Below are 15849 nucleotides of genomic sequence, written 5' to 3' on the forward strand. Positions count from 1 at the left end.
CATCAATTGCTCGTGCTTGATTTAACAGGCAGTGCCATAATTCTCCTTTCCTGCTCCACAAACAACCCTAAGACTCACAGCTGTTATGCACCAACAGCCATTTTACCACCTTGCAGCAAACATCATTTTCTCAGACACATTTCTGCCTCCACCTTCACCAAACGCAAACAACACTGTTGCCATTGGAACACAAGTCCTTCAAAAAACACAGCAGATGGGCATAATCCTTCAAAGCGTACATTTCATCTTCTCATCCACATGCCTTTCTTTTCATGACATTAAGGTGATGGACCTGCGACGGCTGAACACCAGACAATGAGCAGCAGCTCTAATATGGGAATTGAACAAAGGGAATTTGCACCCCTGTGCCCCTGTCCAATGGCATTACTCTGAATATTACCAACTGAACGGCCCAGCTTTCAAAGGCATCTAGTCTATCAGTACTGTGCTTCCCATCAGGGGATGAATTGGAATGTTAAAGTCACTGGTATCCTTGCAAGTACTTGCCAAAGTAAGGGAGTTGAAGTGAGTTGTTTTTGTCTAGAAGAAGTGGCATTCTTTGAAACAGTTGTCCTGGTTATGAGAACCAGCAGTGTACGCCATGCCATTGTAAGGTGCAGTCCTAGAATGCAATGTGGAATGCAGCAAGCAGCAAGTAATAAATGTAGTTACCTCAAAGTGGTGTGGTTGGAGTTTGGGTCATAAATGTGGGAGAAGTGTGATTTGATGCATGAGGTATATTCCGTGTGCAGTTTTGTGTGTGATGGACATGGTTGTGGAGGCGTACCTTGTGTTTGTATTGAGGCGTAAATAGCGTAGAAGTGGTAAAACGTGGCAGGCGTAAATTTCATCAGAGCCTGTCAGGAAATGTAGGCTGGCGAGAGCATTTGTGCGGTTGAAAAAGGAATGTCAGGAGTGGGATTTGAACCCACGCCCCTAGAAAGGGACCAGAATTCACCATGCCATTGCAAGGCAAGGAATCACACTCCTTGAGTCTGGCACCTTAGACCACTCAGCCATCCTGACAACAGTTGCTCATGATTGCCAATGTGTGCTGCAAATTCTGTACACTAACTGAAGTGGAGCACACCTTTGTCTCTTGTGCAATGACAAAGCACAACCATCAATTGCTCGTGCTTGATTTAACAGGCAGTGCCATAATTCTCCTTTCCTGCTCCACAAACAACCCTAAGACACACAGCTCTTATACACCAACAGCCATTTTACCACCTTGCAGCAAACATCATTTTCTCAGACACATTTCTGCCTCCACCTTCACCAAACGCAAACAACACAGTTGCCATTGGAACACAAATCCTTCAAAAAACACATCAGAGGGGAATAATTCTTCAAAGCGGACATTTCACCCTCTCATCCACATGCCTTTCTTTTCATGACATTAAGGTGAGGGACGTGCGACGGCTGAACACCAGACAATGAGCAGCAGCTCTAATATTGGAATTGAATGTAGGGAATATGCAGCCCCTGTGCCCCTGTTCAATGGCATTACTCTGAATATTACCACCTGAATGGCCCAGCCATCAAAGGCATCTAGTCTGTCAGTACTGTGCTTCCCATCAGGGGATGAATTGGAATGTTAAAGTCACTGGTATCCTTGTAAGTATTTATCAAAATAAGGGAGTTGAAGTGAGTTGTTTTTGTGTAGAAGAAGTGGCATTCTTTGAAACAGTTGGCCTGGTTATGAGAACCAGCAGTGTACGCCATGCCATTGAAAGGTGCAGTCCTAGAATGCAATGTGGAATGCAGCATGCAGCAAGGGATAAATGTAGTTTCCTCAAAGTGGTGTGTTTGGAGTTTGGGTCATGATTGTGGGAGAAGTGTGATTTGATGCATGAGGTATATTACGTGTGCAGTTTTGTGTGTGATGGTCATGGTTGTGGAGGCGTACGTTGTGTTTGTATTGAGGCGTCAATAGCGTTGAAGTGGTAAAATGTGGCAGGCGTAAATTTCAGCAGAGCCTGTCAGGAAATGTAGGCTGGCGAGAGAATTTGTGCAGATGAAAATGGAATGTTAGGAGTGGGATTTGAACCCACAGCACTAGAAAGAGACCAGAATTCATCAAGCCATTGCAAGGCTAGGAATCACACTCCTTGAGTCTTGTGCCTTAGACCATTCGGCCATCCTGACAACAGTTGTGCAAGGCTGCCAATGTGTGCTGTAAATTCTGTACACTAACTGAACTGGAGCACACCGTTGTCCCTTGTGCAATGAGAAAGCACAACCATCAATTGCTCGAGCTTGATATAACAGGCAGTGCCATAATTCTACTTTCCTGTTTCACAAACAACCCTCAGACTCACAGCTCTTATACAGCAACAGCCATTTTACCACCTTGCAGCAAACATCATTTTCTGAGACACATTTCTGCCTCCATCTTCACCAAATGCAAGCAACACAGTTGCCATTGGAACACAAGTCCTTCAAAAAACACATCAGAAGGGAATAATCCATCAAAGCGGAAATTTCACCCTCTCATCCACATGCCTTTCTTTTCATGACATTAAGGTGATGGACCTGCGATGGCTGAACACCAGACAATGAGCAGCAGCTCTAATATTGGAATTGAATGTAAGGAATTTGCAGCCCCTGTGCCCCTGGCCAATGGCATTACTCTGAATATTACCAACTGAACGGCCCAGCTTTCAAAGGCATCTAGTCTATCAGTACTGTGCTTCCCATCAGGGGATGAATTGGAATGTTAAAGTCACTGGTATCCTTGCAAGTATTTGCCAAAATAAAGGAGTTGAAGTGAGTTGTTTTTGTGTAGAAAAAGTGTCATTCTTTGAAACAGTTGTCCTGGATATGAGAACCAGCAGTGTACGCCATGCCATTGAAAGGTGCAGTCTTAGAATGCAATGTGGAATGCAGCAAGCAGCAAGGAATAAATGTAGTTTCCTCACATTGGTGTGTTTGCAGTTTGGGTCATGTTTGTGGGAAAAGTGTGATTTGATGCGTAAGGCATGTTACGTGTAAATTTTGTGTGTCATAGACATGTTCGTGGAGGCGTACCTTGTGTTTGTATTGAGGCGTAAATTGCGAAGATGTGGTAAAACGTGGCAGGCGTAAATTTCATCAGAGCCTGTCAGGAAATGTTGGCTGGCGAGAGCATTTGTGCGGTTGAAAATGGAATGTCAGGAGTGGGATTTGGACCCATGCCCCTAGAAAGGGACCAGAATTCACCAAGCCATTGCAAGGCAAGGAATCACACTCCTTGAGTCTGGGGCCTTAGACCACTTGGCCATCCTGACAACAGTTGCTCAGGATTGCCAATGTGTGCTGCAAATTCTGTGCACTAACTGAACTGGAGGACACCGTTGTCTCTTGTGCAATGACAAAGCACAACCATCAATTGCTCGTGCTTGATTTAACAGGCAGTGCCATAATTCTCCTTTCCTGCTCCACAAACAACCCTAAGACTCACAGCTGTTATGCACCAACAGACATTTTACCACCTTGCAGCAAACATCATTTTCTCAGACACATTTCTGCCTCCACCTTCACCAAACGCAAACAACACAGTTGCCATTGGAACACAAGTCCTTCAAAAAACTCAGCAGAAGGGAATAATCCTTCAAAGCGGACATTTCATCTTCTCATTCACATGCCTTTCTTTTCATGACATTAAGGTGATGGACCTGCGACGGCTGAACACCAGACAATGAGCAGCAGCTCTAATATGGGAATTGAACAAAGGGAATTTGCACCCCTGTGCCCCTGGCCAATGGCATTACTCTGAACATTACCACCTGAACGTCCCAGTCTTCAAAGGCATCTAGTCTGTCAGTACTGTGCTTCCCATCAGGGGATGACTTGGAATGTTAAAGTCACTGGTATCCTTGCAAGTATTTGCCAAAATAAGGGAGTTGAAGTGAGTTGTTTTTGCGTAGAAGAAGTGGCATTCTTTGAACCAGTTGTCCTGGTTATGAGAACCAGCAGTGTACGCCATGCCATTGAAAGGTGTAGTCTTAGAATGCAATGTGGAATGCAGCAAGCAGCAAGGAATAAATGTAGTTACCTCAAAGTGGTGTGGTTGGAGTTTGGGTCATGATTGTGGGAGAAGTGAGATTTGATGCATGAGGTATATTACGTGTGCAGTTTTGTGTGTGATGGACATGGTTGTGGAGGCGTACCTTGTGTTTGTATTGAGGCGTAAATAGCGTTAATGTGGTAAAATGTGGCAGGCGTAAATTTCAGCAGAGCCTGTCAGGAAATGTAGGCTGGTGAGAGAATTTGTGCGGATGAAAAAGGAATGTTAGGAGTGGGTTTTGAACCCACACTCCGAGAAAGGGACCAGAATTCACTAAGCCATTGCAAGGCAAGGAATCACACTCCTTGAGTCGGGCGCCTTCGACCACTCGGCCATCCTGACAACAGTGGCTGTGGATTGTCAATGTGTGCTGCAAATTCTGTACACTTACTGAAGTGGAGCACACCGTTGTTTCTTGTGCAATGACAAAGCACAACCATCAATTGCTCGTGCTTGATTTAACAGGCAGTGCCATAATTCTCCTTTCCTGCTCCAAATCAACCCTAAGACTCACAGCTGTTATGCACCAACAGCCATTTTACCACCTTGCAGCAAACATCATTTTCTCAGACACATTTCTGCCTCCACCTTCACCAAACGCAAACAACACAGTTGCCATTGGAACACAAGTCCTTCAAAAAACTCAGCAGAAGGGAATAATCCTTCAAAGCGGACATTTCATCTTCTCATTCACATGCCTTTCTTTTCATGACATTAAGGTGATGGACCTGCGACGGCTGAACACCAGACAATGAGCAGCAGCTCTAATATGGGAATTGAACGAAGGGAATTTGCACCCCTGTGCCCCTGGCCAATGGCATTACTCTGAATATTACCACCTGAACGGCCCAGCTTTCAAAGGCATCTAGTCTATCAGTACTGTGCTTCCCATCAGGGGATGAATTGGAATGTTAATGTCACTGGTATCCTTGCAAGTATATGCCAAAATAAAGGAGTTGTAGTGAGTTGTTTTTGTGTAGTAGAAGTGTCATTCTTTGAAACAGTTGTCCTGGTTATGAGAACCAGCAGTGTACGCCATGCCATTGAAAGGTGCAGTCCTAGAATGAAATGTGGAATGCCGCAAGCAGCAAGGAATAAATGTAGTTACCTCAAAGTGGAGTGGTTGGAGTTTGGGGCATAAATGTGGGAGAAGTGTGATTTGATGCATGAGGTATATTTCGTGTGCAGTTTTGTGTGTGATGGACATGGTTGTGGAGGCGTACCTTGTGTTTGTATTGAGGCGTAAATAGCGTTGATGTGGTAAAATGTGGCAGGCGTAAATTTCAGCAGAGCCTGTCAGGAAATGTAGGCTGGTGAGAGAATTTGTGCGGATGAAAAAGGAATGTCGGTAGTGGGATTTGAACCCACACCCCTAGAAAGGGATCAGAATTCACCAAGCCATTGCAAGGCAAGGAATCACACTCCTTGAGTCCGGCACCTTAGACCACTCGGCCATCCTGACAACAGTGGCTGTGGATTGTCGATGTGTGCTGCAAATTCTGTACACTAACTGAAGTGGAGCACACCGTTGTCTCTTGTGCAATGACAAAGCACAACCATCAATTGCTCGTGCTTGATTTAACAGGCAGTGCCATAATTCTCCTTTCCTGCTCCACAAACAACCCTAAGACCCACAGCTCTTATACACCAACAGCCATTTTACCACCATGCAGCAAACATCATTTTCTCAGACACATTTCTGCCTCCACCTTCACCAAATGCAAACAACATATTGCCATTGGAACACAAGTCCTTCAAAAAACACGTCAGAAGGGAATAATTCTTCAAAGCGGACATTTCACCCTCTCATCCACATGCCTTTCTTTTCATGACATTAAGGTGATGGACCTGCGACGGCTGAACACCAGACAATGAGCAGCAGCTCTAATATTGGAATTGAATGTAGAGAATTTGCAGCCCCTGTCCCCCTGTTCAATGGCATTACTCTGAATATTACCACCTGAATGGCCCAGCCATCAAAGGCATCTAGTCTGTCAGTACTGTGCTTCCCATCAGTTGATGAATTGGAATGTTAAAGTCACTGGTATCCTTGTAAGTATTTGCCAAAATAAGGGAGTTGAAGTGAGTTGATTTTGTGTAGAAGAAGTGGCATTCTTTGAAACAGTTGCCCTGGTTATGAGAACCAGCAGTGTATGCCATGCCATTGAAAGGTGCAGTCTTAGAATGCAATGTGGAATGCAGCAAGCAGCAAGGAATAAATGTAGTTTCCTCAGAGTGGTGTGTTTGCAGTTTGGGTCATGTTTGTGGGAAAAGTGTGATTTGATGCGTAAGGCATATTACGAGTAAATTTTGTGTGTCATAGACATGTTTGTGGAGGCGTACCTTGTGTTTGTATTGAGGCTGAAATTGCGTAGAAGTGGTAAAACGTGGCAGGCGTAAATTTCATCAGAGCCTGTCAGGAAATGTAGGCTGGCGAGAGCATTTGTGCGGTTGAAAAAGGAATGTCAGGAGTGGGATTTGAACCCACGCCCCTAGAAAGGGACCAGAATTCACCAAGCCATTGCAAGGCAAGGAATCACACTCCTTGAGTCTGGCGCCTTAGACCACTCGGCCATCCTGACAACAGTTGCTCAGGATTGCCAATGTGTGCTGCAAATTCTGTGCACTAACTGAACTGGAGGACACCGTTGTCTCTTGTGCAATGACAAAGCACAACCATCAATTGCTCGTGCTTGAATTAACGTGCAGTGCCATAATGCTCCTTTCCTACTCCACAAACAACCCTCAGACTCACAGCTGTTATGCACCAACAGCCATTTTACCACCTTGCAGCAAACATCATTTTCTCAGACACATTTCTGCCTCCACCTTCACCAAACGCAAACAACACAGTTGCCATTGGAACACAAATCCTTCAAAAAACACATCAGAGGGGAATAATTCTTCAAAGCGGACATTTCACCCTCTCATCCACATGCCTTTCTTTTCATGACATTAAGGTGAGGGACGTGCGACGGCTGAACACCAGACAATGAGCAGCAGCTCTAATATTGGAATTGAATGTAGGGAATATGCAGCCCCTGTGCCCCTGTTCAATGGCATTACTCTGAATATTACCACCTGAATGGCCCAGCCATCAAAGGCATCTAGTCTGTCAGTACTGTGCTTCCCATCAGGGGATGAATTGGAATGTTAAAGTCACTGGTATCCTTGTAAGTATTTATCAAAATAAGGGAGTTGAAGTGAGTTGTTTTTGTGTAGAAGAAGTGGCATTCTTTGAAACAGTTGGCCTGGTTATGAGAACCAGCAGTGTACGCCATGCCATTGAAAGGTGCAGTCCTAGAATGCAATGTGGAATGCAGCATGCAGCAAGGGATAAATGTAGTTTCCTCAAAGTGGTGTGTTTGGAGTTTGGGTCATGATTGTGGGAGAAGTGTGATTTGATGCATGAGGTATATTACGTGTGCAGTTTTGTGTGTGATGGTCATGGTTGTGGAGGCGTACGTTGTGTTTGTATTGAGGCGTCAATAGCGTTGAAGTGGTAAAATGTGGCAGGCGTAAATTTCAGCAGAGCCTGTCAGGAAATGTAGGCTGGTGAGAGAATTTGTGCAGATGAAAATTGAATGTTAGGAGTGGGATTTGAACCCACAGCACTAGAAAGAGACCAGAATTCATCAAGCCATTGCAAGGCTAGGAATCACACTCCTTGAGTCTTGTGCCTTAGACCATTCGGCCATCCTGACAACAGTTGTGCAAGGCTGCCAATGTGTGCTGTAAATTCTGTACACTAACTGAACTGGAGCACACCGTTGTCCCTTGTGCAATGAGAAAGCACAACCATCAATTGCTCGAGCTTGATATAACAGGCAGTGCCATAATTCTACTTTCCTGTTTCACAAACAACCCTCAGACTCACAGCTCTTATACAGCAACAGCCATTTTACCACCTTGCAGCAAACATCATTTTCTGAGACACATTTCTGCCTCCATCTTCACCAAATGCAAGCAACACAGTTGCCATTGGAACACAAGTCCTTCAAAAAACACATCAGAAGGGAATAATCCATCAAAGCGGAAATTTCACCCTCTCATCCACATGCCTTTCTTTTCATGACATTAAGGTGATGGACCTGCGATGGCTGAACACCAGACAATGAGCAGCAGCTCTAATATTGGAATTGAATGTAAGGAATTTGCAGCCCCTGTGCCCCTGGCCAATGGCATTACTCTGAATATTACCAACTGAACGGCCCAGCTTTCAAAGGCATCTAGTCTATCAGTACTGTGCTTCCCATCAGGGGATGAATTGGAATGTTAAAGTCACTGGTATCCTTGCAAGTATTTGCCAAAATAAAGGAGTTGAAGTGAGTTGTTTTTGTGTAGAAAAAGTGTCATTCTTTGAAACAGTTGTCCTGGATATGAGAACCAGCAGTGTACGCCATGCCATTGAAAGGTGCAGTCTTAGAATGCAATGTGGAATGCAGCAAGCAGCAAGGAATAAATGTAGTTTCCTCACATTGGTGTGTTTGCAGTTTGGGTCATGTTTGTGGGAAAAGTGTGATTTGATGCGTAAGGCATGTTACGTGTAAATTTTGTGTGTCATAGACATGTTCGTGGAGGCGTACCTTGTGTTTGTATTGAGGCTTAAATTGCGAAGATGTGGTAAAACGTGGCAGGCGTAAATTTCATCAGAGTCTTTCAGGAAATGTTGGCTGGCGAGAGCATTTGTGCGGTTGAAAAAGGAATGTCAGGAGTGGGATTTGAACCCACGCCCCTAGAAAGGAACCAGAATTCACCAAGCCATTGCAAGGCAAGGAATCACACTCCTTGAATCTGGGGCCTTAGACCACTTGGCCATCCTGACAACAGTTGCTCAGGATTGCCAATGTGTGCTGCAAATTCTGTGCACTAACTGAACTGGAGGACACCGTTGTCTCTTGTGCAATGACAAAGCACAACCATCAATTGCTCGTGCTTGATTTAACAGGCAGTGCCATAATTCTCCTTTCCTGCTCCACAAACAACCCTAAGACTCACAGCTCTTATACACCAACAGCCATTTTACCACCTTGCAGCAAACATCATTTTCTCAGACACATTTCTGCCTCCACCTTCACCAAACGCAAACAACATAGTTGCCATTGGAACACAAGTCCTTCAAAAAACACATCAGAAGGGAATAATTCTTCAAAGCGGACATTTCACCCTCTCATCCACATGCCTTTCTTTTCATGACATTAAGGTGATGGACCTGCGACGGCTGAACACCAGACAATGAGCAGCAGCTCTAATATTGGAATTGAATGTAGGGAATTTGCAGCCCCTGTGCCCCTGTTCAATGGCATTACTCTGAATATTACCACCTGAATGGCCCAGCCATCAAAGGCATCTAGTCTGTCAGTACTGTGCTTCCCATCAGGGGATGACTTGGAATGTTAAAGTCACTGGTATCCTTGCAAGTATTTGCCAAAATAAGGGAGTTGAAGTGAGTTGTTTTTGTGTAGATGAAGTGGCATTCTTTGAAACAGTTGGGCTGGTTATGAGAACCAGCAGTGTACGCCATGCCATTGAAAGGTGCAATCCTAGAATGCAATGTGGAATGCAGCAAGCTGCAAGGAATAAATGTAGTTTCCTCAAAGTGGTGTGTTTGGAGTTTGGGTCATGAATGTGGGAGAAGTGAGATTTGATGCATGAGGTATATTACGTGTGCAGTTTTGTGTGTGATGGACATGGTTGTGGAGGCGTACCTTGTGTTTCTATTGAGGCGTAAATTGCGAAGATGTGGTAAAACGTGGCAGGCGTAAATTTCATCAGAGCCTGTCAGGAAATGTTGGCTGGCGAGAGCATTTGTGCGGTTGAAAATGGAATGTCAGGAGTGGGATTTGGACCCATGCCCCTAGAAAGGGACCAGAATTCACCAAGCCATTGCAAGGCAAGGAATCACACTCCTTGAGTCTGGGGCCTTAGACCACTTGGCCATCCTGACAACAGTTGCTCAGGATTGCCAATGTGTGCTGCAAATTCTGTGCACTAACTGAACTGGAGGACACCGTTGTCTCTTGTGCAATGACAAAGCACAACCATCAATTGCTCGTGCTTGATTTAACAGGCAGTGCCATAATTCTCCTTTCCTGCTCCACAAACAACCCTAAGACTCACAGCTGTTATGCACCAACAGACATTTTACCACCTTGCAGCAAACATCATTTTCTCAGACACATTTCTGCCTCCACCTTCACCAAACGCAAACAACACAGTTGCCATTGGAACACAAGTCCTTCAAAAAACTCAGCAGAAGGGAATAATCCTTCAAAGCGGACATTTCATCTTCTCATTCACATGCCTTTCTTTTCATGACATTAAGGTGATGGACCTGCGACGGCTGAACACCAGACAATGAGCAGCAGCTCTAATATGGGAATTGAACAAAGGGAATTTGCACCCCTGTGCCCCTGGCCAATGGCATTACTCTGAACATTACCACCTGAAAGTCCCAGTCTTCAAAGGCATCTAGTCTGTCAGTACTGTGCTTCCCATCAGGGGATGACTTGGAATGTTAAAGTCACTGGTATCCTTGCAAGTATTTGCCAAAATAAGGGAGTTGAAGTGAGTTGTTTTTGCGTAGAAGAAGTGGCATTCTTTGAACCAGTTGTCCTGGTTATGAGAACCAGCAGTGTACGCCATGCCATTGAAAGGTGTAGTCTTAGAATGCAATGTGGAATGCAGCAAGCAGCAAGGAATAAATGTAGTTACCTCAAAGTGGTGTGGTTGGAGTTTGGGTCATGATTGTGGGAGAAGTGTGATTTGATGCATGAGGCATGTTACGTGTAAATTTTGTGTGTCATAGACATGTTCGTGGAGGCGTACCTTGTGTTTGTATTGAGGATTAAATTGCGAAGATGTGGTAAAACGTGGCAGGCGTAAATTTCATCAGAGCCTGTCAGGAAATGTTGGCTGGCGAGAGCATTTGTGCGGTTGAAAAAGGAATGTCAGGAGTGGGATTTGGACCCATGCCCCTAGAAAGGGACCAGAATTCACCAAGCCATTGCAAGGCAAGGGATAACACTCCTTGAGTCTGGGGCCTTAGACCACTTGGCCATCCTGACAACAGTTGCTCAGGATTGCCAATGTGTGCTACAAATTCTGTGCACTAACTGAACTGGAGGACACCGTTGTCTCTTGTGCAATGACAAAGCACAACCATCAATTGCTCGTGCTTGATTTAACAGGCAGTGCCATAATTCTCCTTTCCTGCTCCACAAACAACCCTAAGACTCACAGCTGTTATGCACCAACAGCCATTTTACCACCTTGCAGCAAACATCATTTTCTCAGACACATTTCTGCCTCCACCTTCACCAAACGCAAACAACACTGTTGCCATTGGAACACAAGTCCTTCAAAAAACACAGCAGATGGGCATAATCCTTCAAAGCGTACATTTCATCTTCTCATCCACATGCCTTTCTTTTCATGACATTAAGGTGATGGACCTGCGACGGCTGAACACCAGACAATGAGCAGCAGCTCTAATATGGGAATTGAACGAAGGGAATTTGCACCCCTGTGCCCCTGTCCAATGGCATTACTCTGAATATTACCAACTGAACGGCCCAGCTTTCAAAGGCATCTAGTCTATCAGTACTGTGCTTCCCATCAGGGGATGAATTGGAATGTTAAAGTCACTGGTATCCTTGCAAGTACTTGCCAAAGTAAGGGAGTTGAAGTGAGTTGTTTTTGTCTAGAAGAAGTGGCATTCTTTGAAACAGTTGTCCTGGTTATGAGAACCAGCAGTGTACGCCATGCCATTGTAAGGTGCAGTCCTAGAATGCAATGTGGAATGCAGCAAGCAGCAAGTAATAAATGTAGTTACCTCAAAGTGGTGTGGTTGGAGTTTGGGTCATAAATGTGGGAGAAGTGTGATTTGATGCATGAGGTATATTCCGTGTGCAGTTTTGTGTGTGATGGACATGGTTGTGGAGGCGTACCTTGTGTTTGTATTGAGGCGTAAATAGCGTAGAAGTGGTAAAACGTGGCAGGCGTAAATTTCATCAGAGCCTGTCAGGAAATGTAGGCTGGCGAGAGCATTTGTGCGGTTGAAAAAGGAATGTCAGGAGTGGGATTTGAACCCACACCCCTAGAAAGGGACCAGAATTCACCATGCCATTGCAAGGCAAGGAATCACACTCCTTGAGTCTGGCACCTTAGACCACTCAGCCATCCTGACAACAGTTGCTCATGATTGCCAATGTGTGCTGCAAATTCTGTACACTAACTGAAGTGGAGCACACCTTTGTCTCTTGTGCAATGACAAAGCACAACCATCAATTGCTCGTGCTTGATTTAACAGGCAGTGCCATAATTCTCCTTTCCTGCTCCACAAACAACCCTAAGACACACAGCTCTTATACACCAACAGCCATTTTACCACCTTGCAGCAAACATCATTTTCTCAGACACATTTCTGCCTCCACCTTCACCAAACGCAAACAACACAGTTGCCATTGGAACACAAATCCTTCAAAAAACACATCAGAGGGGAATAATTCTTCAAAGCGGACATTTCACCCTCTCATCCACATGCCTTTCTTTTCATGACATTAAGGTGAGGGACGTGCGACGGCTGAACACCAGACAATGAGCAGCAGCTCTAATATTGGAATTGAATGTAGGGAATATGCAGCCCCTGTGCCCCTGTTCAATGGCATTACTCTGAATATTACCACCTGAATGGCCCAGCCATCAAAGGCATCTAGTCTGTCAGTACTGTGCTTCCCATCAGGGGATGAATTGGAATGTTAAAGTCACTGGTATCCTTGTAAGTATTTATCAAAATAAGGGAGTTGAAGTGAGTTGTTTTTGTGTAGAAGAAGTGGCATTCTTTGAAACAGTTGGCCTGGTTATGAGAACCAGCAGTGTACGCCATGCCATTGAAAGGTGCAGTCCTAGAATGCAATGTGGAATGCAGCATGCAGCAAGGGATAAATGTAGTTTCCTCAAAGTGGTGTGTTTGGAGTTTGGGTCATGATTGTGGGAGAAGTGTGATTTGATGCATGAGGTATATTACGTGTGCAGTTTTGTGTGTGATGGTCATGGTTGTGGAGGCGTACGTTGTGTTTGTATTGAGGCGTCAATAGCGTTGAAGTGGTAAAATGTGGCAGGCGTAAATTTCAGCAGAGCCTGTCAGGAAATGTAGGCTGGCGAGAGAATTTGTGCAGATGAAAATGGAATGTTAGGAGTGGGATTTGAACCCACAGCACTAGAAAGAGACCAGAATTCATCAAGCCATTGCAAGGCTAGGAATCACACTCCTTGAGTCTTGTGCCTTAGACCATTCGGCCATCCTGACAACAGTTGTGCAAGGCTGCCAATGTGTGCTGTAAATTCTGTACACTAACTGAACTGGAGCACACCGTTGTCCCTTGTGCAATGAGAAAGCACAACCATCAATTGCTCGAGCTTGATATAACAGGCAGTGCCATAATTCTACTTTCCTGTTTCACAAACAACCCTCAGACTCACAGCTCTTATACAGCAACAGCCATTTTACCACCTTGCAGCAAACATCATTTTCTGAGACACATTTCTGCCTCCATCTTCACCAAATGCAAGCAACACAGTTGCCATTGGAACACAAGTCCTTCAAAAAACACATCAGAAGGGAATAATCCATCAAAGCGGAAATTTCACCCTCTCATCCACATGCCTTTCTTTTCATGACATTAAGGTGATGGACCTGCGATGGCTGAACACCAGACAATGAGCAGCAGCTCTAATATTGGAATTGAATGTAAGGAATTTGCAGCCCCTGTGCCCCTGGCCAATGGCATTACTCTGAATATTACCAACTGAACGGCCCAGCTTTCAAAGGCATCTAGTCTATCAGTACTGTGCTTCCCATCAGGGGATGAATTGGAATGTTAAAGTCACTGGTATCCTTGCAAGTATTTGCCAAAATAAAGGAGTTGAAGTGAGTTGTTTTTGTGTAGAAAAAGTGTCATTCTTTGAAACAGTTGTCCTGGATATGAGAACCAGCAGTGTACGCCATGCCATTGAAAGGTGCAGTCTTAGAATGCAATGTGGAATGCAGCAAGCAGCAAGGAATAAATGTAGTTTCCTCACATTGGTGTGTTTGCAGTTTGGGTCATGTTTGTGGGAAAAGTGTGATTTGATGCGTAAGGCATGTTACGTGTAAATTTTGTGTGTCATAGACATGTTCGTGGAGGCGTACCTTGTGTTTGTATTGAGGCTTAAATTGCGAAGATGTGGTAAAACGTGGCAGGCGTAAATTTCATCAGAGTCTTTCAGGAAATGTTGGCTGGCGAGAGCATTTGTGCGGTTGAAAAAGGAATGTCAGGAGTGGGATTTGAACCCACGCCCCTAGAAAGGAACCAGAATTCACCAAGCCATTGCAAGGCAAGGAATCACACTCCTTGAATCTGGGGCCTTAGACCACTTGGCCATCCTGACAACAGTTGCTCAGGATTGCCAATGTGTGCTGCAAATTCTGTGCACTAACTGAACTGGAGGACACCGTTGTCTCTTGTGCAATGACAAAGCACAACCATCAATTGCTCGTGCTTGATTTAACAGGCAGTGCCATAATTCTCCTTTCCTGCTCCACAAACAACCCTAAGACTCACAGCTCTTATACACCAACAGCCATTTTACCACCTTGCAGCAAACATCATTTTCTCAGACACATTTCTGCCTCCACCTTCACCAAACGCAAACAACACAGTTGCCATTGGAACACAAGTCCTTCAAAAAACACATCAGAAGGGAATAATTCTTCAAAGCGGACATTTCACCCTCTCATCCACATGCCTTTCTTTTCATGACATTAAGGTGATGGACCTGCGACGGCTGAACACCAGACAATGAGCAGCAGCTCTAATATTGGAATTGAATGTAGGGAATTTGCAGCCCCTGTGCCCCTGTTCAATGGCATTACTCTGAATATTACCACCTGAATGGCCCAGCCATCAAAGGCATCTAGTCTGTCAGTACTGTGCTTCCCATCAGGGGATGACTTGGAATGTTAAAGTCACTGGTATCCTTGCAAGTATTTGCCAAAATAAGGGAGTTGAAGTGAGTTGTTTTTGTGTAGATGAAGTGGCATTCTTTGAAACAGTTGGGCTGGTTATGAGAACCAGCAGTGTACGCCATGCCATTGAAAGGTGCAATCCTAGAATGCAATGTGGAATGCAGCAAGCTGCAAGGAATAAATGTAGTTTCCTCAAAGTGGTGTGTTTGGAGTTTGGGTCATGAATGTGGGAGAAGTGAGATTTGATGCATGAGGTATATTACGTGTGCAGTTTTGTGTGTGATGGACATGGTTGTGGAGGCGTACCTTGTGTTTCTATTGAGGCGTAAATTGCGAAGATGTGGTAAAACGTGGCAGGCGTAAATTTCATCAGAGCCTGTCAGGAAATGTTGGCTGGCGAGAGCATTTGTGCGGTTGAAAATGGAATGTCAGGAGTGGGATTTGGACCCATGCCCCTAGAAAGGGACCAGAATTCACCAAGCCATTGCAAGGCAAGGAATCACACTCCTTGAGTCTGGGGCCTTAGACCACTTGGCCATCCTGACAACAGTTGCTCAGGATTGCCAATGTGTGCTGCAAATTCTGTGCACTAACTGAACTGGAGGACACCGTTGTCTCTTGTGCAATGACAAAGCACAACCATCAATTGCTCGTGCTTGATTTAACAGGCAGTGCCATAATTCTCCTTTCCTGCTCCACAAACAACCCTAAGACTCACAGCTGTTATGCACCAACAGACATTTTACCACCTTGCAGCAAACATCATTTTCTCAGACACATTTCTGCCTCCACC

General features: G+C 44.8%; 5 non-coding genes across 5 annotated transcripts; all 5 read right to left on the minus strand.

Annotated features, from left to right (window-relative positions):
* Nucleotides 1-907: 907 nt before the first annotated feature.
* On the minus strand, nucleotides 908-1026 carry trnal-caa (transfer RNA leucine (anticodon CAA)). The gene is made up of 2 exons: nucleotides 989-1026; nucleotides 908-953 (listed from the first exon to the last, which is right to left on the minus strand). It is a non-coding gene; the product is annotated as a tRNA-Leu (tRNA).
* A 5485-nt stretch (nucleotides 1027-6511) lies between these two features.
* Nucleotides 6512-6630, minus strand: trnal-caa (transfer RNA leucine (anticodon CAA)). The gene is made up of 2 exons: nucleotides 6593-6630; nucleotides 6512-6557 (listed from the first exon to the last, which is right to left on the minus strand). It is a non-coding gene; the product is annotated as a tRNA-Leu (tRNA).
* Nucleotides 6631-8754: 2124 nt separating this feature from the next.
* On the minus strand, nucleotides 8755-8873 carry trnal-caa (transfer RNA leucine (anticodon CAA)). Its single transcript has 2 exons — nucleotides 8836-8873; nucleotides 8755-8800 (listed from the first exon to the last, which is right to left on the minus strand). It is a non-coding gene; the product is annotated as a tRNA-Leu (tRNA).
* A 3244-nt stretch (nucleotides 8874-12117) lies between these two features.
* trnal-caa (transfer RNA leucine (anticodon CAA)) lies at nucleotides 12118-12236 on the minus strand. The gene is made up of 2 exons: nucleotides 12199-12236; nucleotides 12118-12163 (listed from the first exon to the last, which is right to left on the minus strand). It is a non-coding gene; the product is annotated as a tRNA-Leu (tRNA).
* A 2124-nt stretch (nucleotides 12237-14360) lies between these two features.
* Nucleotides 14361-14479, minus strand: trnal-caa (transfer RNA leucine (anticodon CAA)). Its single transcript has 2 exons — nucleotides 14442-14479; nucleotides 14361-14406 (listed from the first exon to the last, which is right to left on the minus strand). It is a non-coding gene; the product is annotated as a tRNA-Leu (tRNA).
* Between the last annotated feature and the right edge of the window lie 1370 nt (nucleotides 14480-15849).

The sequence above is a fragment of the Cetorhinus maximus genome, chromosome 12 (assembly GCF_964194155.1).
Source record: "Cetorhinus maximus chromosome 12, sCetMax3.hap1.1, whole genome shotgun sequence".
In the NCBI taxonomy this organism is placed as follows: Eukaryota; Metazoa; Chordata; class Chondrichthyes; order Lamniformes; family Cetorhinidae; genus Cetorhinus; species Cetorhinus maximus.